The sequence below is a fragment of the Heteronotia binoei genome, chromosome 1 (assembly GCF_032191835.1).
Source record: "Heteronotia binoei isolate CCM8104 ecotype False Entrance Well chromosome 1, APGP_CSIRO_Hbin_v1, whole genome shotgun sequence".
NCBI lineage: Eukaryota > Metazoa > Chordata > Lepidosauria > Squamata > Gekkonidae > Heteronotia > Heteronotia binoei.
In genome coordinates this window covers 39189598-39195781 of record NC_083223.1, presented here as the reverse complement: position 1 = coordinate 39195781, position 6184 = coordinate 39189598, and positions in this window count along the sequence as shown.

Sequence of the window (6184 nt, the reverse complement as noted above, 5' to 3'; positions counted from 1 at the left end):
TAAATGGGCAGTCTTCGCAGTGGAGGACGGTAAGCAGTGGGGTGCCGCAGGGCTCGGTACTGGGTCCCATGCTCTTTAACTTGTTCATAAATGATTTAGAGTTGGGAGTGAGCAGTGAAGTGGCCAAGTTTGCGGATGACACTAAATTGTTCAGGGTGTTGAGAACCAGAGAGGATTGTGAGGAACTCCAAAGGGATCTGTTGAGGCTGGGTGAGTGGGCGTCAACGTGGCAGATGCGGTTCAATGTGGCCAAGTGCAAAGTAATGCACATTGGGGCCAAGAATCCCAGCTACAAATACAAGTTGATGGGGTGTGAACTGGCAGAGACTGACCAAGAGAGAGATCTTGGGGTCGTGGTAGATAACTCACTGAAAATGTCAAGACAGTGTGCGTTTGCAATAAAAAAAGGCCAACGCCATGCTGGGAATTATTAGGAAGGGAATTGAAAACAAATCAGCCAGTATCATAATGCCCCTGTATAAATCGATGGGGCGGTCTCATTTGGAGTACTGTGTGCAGTTCTGGTCGCCGCACCTCAAAAAGGATATTATAGCATTGGAGAAAGTCCAGAGAAGGGCAACTAGAATGATTAAAGGGCTGGAGCACTTTCCCTATGAAGAAAGGTTGAAACGCTTGGGACTCTTTAGCTTGGAGAAACGTCGACTGCGGGGTGACATGATAGAGGTTTACAAGATAATGCATGGGATGGAGAAAGTAGAGAAAGAAGTACTTTTCTCCCTTTCTCACAATACAAGAACTCGTGGGCATTCGATGAAATTGCTGAGCAGACAGGTTAAAACGGATAAAAGGAAGTACTTCTTCACCCAAAGGGTGATTAACATGTGGAATTCACTGCCACAGGAGGTGGTGGCGGCCACAAGTATAGCCACCTTCAAGAAGGGTTTAGATAAAAATATGGAGCACAGGTCCATCAGTGGCTATTAGCCACAGTGTATGTGTGTATATAAAATTTTTTGCCACTGTGTGACACAGAGTGTTGGACTTGATGGGCCGTTGGCCTGATCCAACATGGCTTCTCTTATGTTCTTATGTTCTTAACCCACCCTCAGGAAGGAGGAGAAGGAGATTGGATTTATACCCCGCCCTTTACTTGGAGCCTCAGAGCATTTTACAATCTCCTTTTCTTTCCACAACAGACAGGTAGGTGGGGGATGGTGGGGCTAAGAGAGCTCTTTTGAGAACTGCTTTTGAGAAAGCAGCTCTTTCACAAACTGTGACTGACCCAAGGTCACTCAGCAGATGTATGTGGAGAAGTGGGGAATCAAACCCGGTTCTCCCAGGTTAGAGTCCACGCTTCTAACCACTACATCAAACTGGCTCTCCTGTTACTGATCTGGTTGGCAAGAAATAGGGCTGCTTGAGTAACATGGACCATGAGTTGTCAGTTCTATACAGCCAAGCATTAAGAAGTTGGCAGTGGGGGGCACTTCCAGGTCTCATGGAACATGGAGCCTGAAATCGTCGTATTCCTGGCATATCTCATAAATATACCTACATAAATAAAGTCGCCTTTTGTAGAGTGCTGACCAGATTTTGTAGTCTTGGCAAACATTCAGTGATAATGTTGCATACTTGGTAGGCTGTAGTGGATTGAAGGTTAAGAACCACTGGTCTAAGAAAAACAAACTCAGTTATAAAATAATAACGCAGTCAACATCAATTCAAGTCAGTGATTAAACCTACCCTGATAGAATTAGGGGTCCCAAATCCCCCGGTAGGCCTGGAGACTCCCGATTTGGAGCCTCCTCCCCCCGCTGGCCATAAAAGGGAAAGCGGGGGGGGAGGGGAGGAGGAGAACGGCAGCCCTTCGCACCCAGCCCCGATCGCAGCAGCCAGAGCTCTTTCGTTTTCTCAGGCTGCTTCCCGCCCCCAGTCAGCTGGCCGGTGAAGGGAGGGGAGCCCAGCCACGCCCCCAAAGGACCATGTGCCTTTGCACCTCCGGAGGTGAGTGAGTTCTGTCTCCTGCATCAGATTTCCCAGAAAGGGGGGGGGCGGGGGGGAGGGGGGTGGAGAGGGAAACGTCTTCTCATAGGGTATAATGGGGAATTGATCTGGAGGTTTCGGGGGCTCTGGGGGAGCTGTTTTTTGAGGTAGAGGCACCAAATTTTCAATATAGTATCTAGTGCCTCTCCCCAAAGTATCCCCCAAATTTCAAAACGATTGGACCAGGGGGTCCAATTCTATGAGCCCCAAAAGAAGGTGCCCTTATCCTTCATTATTTCCTATGGAAGGAAGACATTTAAAAAGGTGTGCTGTCCCTTTAAATGTGATGGCCAGAACTCTCTTGGAGTTCAATTATGCTTGTCACACTCTTGTTCCTGGCTCCGCCCCAAAGTCTCCTGGCTCCACCCCCAAAGTCTCCTGGCTCCACCCCCAAAGTCCCCAGATATTTCTTGAATTGGACTTGGCAACCCTAGATAGAATTAATAATAGCATAAACCACAATAACGGAAAAACAGGAGTATCTTTCTAGTATCTTTCTAGTATATCCAGCCCTTCCTCTGAGGAGCTCAGGGTGGCTTGAATAGTCCATCTTCTTCCCCTATTTTATCTTCACAACAGCCTCAGAAGGTAAATTAGGATGCAAGAGGATGACTGGCCCAGCAGGGTTTTCCTATCCACCCTGGCTGCTGGCAAGGGGAGGATGGCTAGGATCAACAAACATGATTCATAGCAGAATGGAGGTTTGAAACTGGATCTCCCCAGGGCAGGATCTGCGGGGGGGGGGGGGGGCAGAGCGGGGTGCTTGCCCCAGGTGCTGATGGAGGGGTGCGCCAAATTGGATATGGAGTTCATTGTATTCTATGGGACCATAAGATAGAATGGCCCATAAGAGGGTGTCATTTTTTAATTTTGCACCCCCCCCCCAAAAAAAAATGTAGATCTGGTCCTGGATCTCCCAAGTCCTAATCTAACATTCTAATGACTAGATCCCACTGATTCTCAGAAGCACAGAGGTCCTCTGCCCACAAATGCCTTTCTAAATAAAATGCCTTAAAACAACAGCAAGCAAGGAGTGAAGGATTCCCAATAGAAGAGCGTTCTGAAGTCTGAGCACAACTGTTCAAAAAGGTTCTGCCCGACCTGCTTATGTTCTTCCCTCTCTCATCAGTGGAGGTTCACAGAGCACATGCTTGCCAAATGCTTAGAAAGAAAAATGGTCTGTTTCTTTAACAAAGACTTCATGTGATATTATTTTCCTGGTCATTGACCCTGCCATGCCATGAAAAGCTGCAGCTATCCATTTTCAGCCAGGACTTTTTTCTCCAGGCCTATTGGCAATCCACACAGAGCAGGCCTCTTCAGCAAAAGATTCACATGGACAGATACCCTGGACTTAAACTGCAGTAGGCCTAGAAACTAGACTTCCCAATCCCCAGGTCCCAGCGGGGGATCACCTGGTTTTACAAGTTTCCCCCCACCCCCCAGCCAGCTAGCTGGCGGGGGAAGCCCCAGCCCCCACAGCTCTAGATCTCCAGCAGTTTTAGGGAATAATGGGGAATTGATCCGCGGATATCAGGGGCTCTAGGGGGGCTGTGTTTTGAGGTAAAGGCACCAAATTTTCAGTATAGCATCTAGTGCCTTTCTCAAAATGCCCCCCAAGCTTCAAAACGATTGGACCAGGGAGTCCAATTCTATGAGCTCCCAAAGAAGGTGCCCCTATCCTTCATTATTTCCTATGGAAGGAAGGCATCTAAAAAGGTGTGCTGTCCCTTTCAATGTTATGGCCAGAACACCCTTGGAGTTCAATTATGCTTGTCACACCCTTGCTCTAATATTGTTAAATATAGCACAATGTATGTATTGAATTTCTGTTGTTAGCCGCCCTGAGCCTGCTCCGGCGGGGAGGGCGGGATATAAATAAAATGTGATGATGATGATGCCCCCAATGTCTCCTGGCTCCACCCCCAAAGTCTCCTGGCTCCATCCCCAAAGTTCCCAGATATTTCTGGAATTGGACTTGGCAACCCTACTAGAAACACACTGGAAGCCAGTAAAGGGGATGCAACACTAAATGGCTATGGTGTTGCCTTAAACAGAGTCAGACCATTGGTTCACCTAAGTCGGTATTGTCCGGCTGGCAATGGGCATGATTAAAGTTACCAGGTCCAACTTGGCCACTGGGGAGGGGGCGGTAGGTTGCCAACACCAAGTTGGGAAACTCCTGGAGAGTTAGGGGTGGAGCCTGGAGAGGACAGGCCCTCAGTGGGACACAATGCCATAGAGTCCACCCTTCAAAGCACCCATTTTCTCCTGGGGAACTGATCTCTGTAGTCTGGAGATGAGCTGTAATTCTGGGGGATCCCCAAGCCCCATCTGGAGGCTGGCATTCCTAGGCATGCTGGGATTTCAGGCAAAGCAAAGTTCTACCCACCAGCTGGTACCTTCTCTGATTGTTATCAGAGAAGTGAGGAACAGAATTTAGGACCTTTCCTGGGACAGATTCTCTCACTAACAGTTCCGCCCTAACTAGAGTTACACCTTTCTAAGCCTACTGATTTCTGTTTCAGATGGTGCTGTCGTGAGACATGGCCCTTCCCCTAGATGGCTGGATGTCTAATTGTGTTCATGTAACCTGCAAAATTCAAAAGGCATTCAGAGTTGAGAAGAGCATCTCTTTAGCATTAACTTTAACTGTGAGCTTCCTTGAGCTAGTTCGAATGGTTGTAAGGGGACATCCATAGACTATTACTCATCCAAAGAATATTGTTTTTATAATCCTGACATTTTTATTTGTCACTTTTAGGCAATAAAATGCATGCCCCTGCCAGTTATTTGACATTACACTGGCTTTGGACGATTGCCTTTCCCACATATTAATAGTAACTCATTATGGACCCAGCGCTGGTATTTAGTTAGATCAGACCAAGCTTATTTTTTAAAAATGAAACAACTATTGATATAAAAAGCAGATGGTTTTCATTTTCATACATGAGTGAAAAAAAACCCCACAAAGACCCATTGTTCAGTGAAATGGACACAAACAAGAAAGCATTAAGAAATTAACATTGTATACCCCCCAAACTGGTAACTGCAAAGAGACTTTGTGTCTGTACTTTCCTTCTCCCCTCCCCAAACACAAGACTATGAACAGTGTATGTTCAATCATGAGGACCAAGGGCTAGGAAAACATTGCAACTTGTGTTCAAATAAAAGAATGAGATGTGGTAGATGATACAGTAATCCTCTGCTTCCCCAATACTAAATGTTTTTACTTGGAAGTAAACCTTTCTGCAGTCAATGGAACTTGACTTCTGAGAAGTAATACTTAGGACTGCAGCTTTACAGCAGGACCTGAGGCATGATTACGCCAAAGTAAGGCCTACAACAAGGCAGCAACTCAAAGTAGACTTGCATGGGAGTTTTATTTTATTTTGGTGGTGTTGTTTTTAATCTATCCCCAACTCTTGGTTCTCAGCTTCTTCAGCAGCTTCATATAAACATAAGTGTGATCAACTTGTAAGTGTATTTCGGATCACATGCTTGCTTTTAAACGAAGCATTAGCAGTATTTCACAACTAGAAGTATGGTAACACTGAGCTTAACCATATGATGTACCCACAGAGGTTTTATGAGGTCCACTGGGTAAGACTGCTAGCATTTTGCTTCCTACGGCTTTAATAGCAGCTTGGTCCTGAGGAATTTTGTTGGGAGGGAGATGATCTGATGGGGAGGGGCAGTGTCACCTACTTAACTGTTTATTGTGATAGTAAAGATGCATGGATAAGGCAACCCTACAAACTATCCGTAATCCTGCATGAATTAGACCAGAAGTAAATCCTGTCTACATCAATGGGATTCCCTTTCTAGAAAGCATACCTAGGATTTCAGCTCCAAGCGGTCCATGTAGAAGTCTTTCTTGATCAACAACTCTGCCTTCAATGGTTAACCATGCCTTCAATGGTTAACCATGACTCCCCAAGCACCTGCCCCTAATTCAGGGAAATTTTCTAGCAAATATCTTCTTTATAAATAGGACTCACTATACCTTATTTGTGTTTCAAGTCTGTCCTCTTCCCATCTTGTGTCTGTGGGGAGCTACATTGTAAAAGCTGCTTATTGATAGTCTGCAGTGCCTTGTGATTTTTTGAAAGCATGGAGACTATAAGCAAACTGATTTGCGGGTAAAGAGGTTTGAGTTAGACTGACCTTTTTGTCTTTT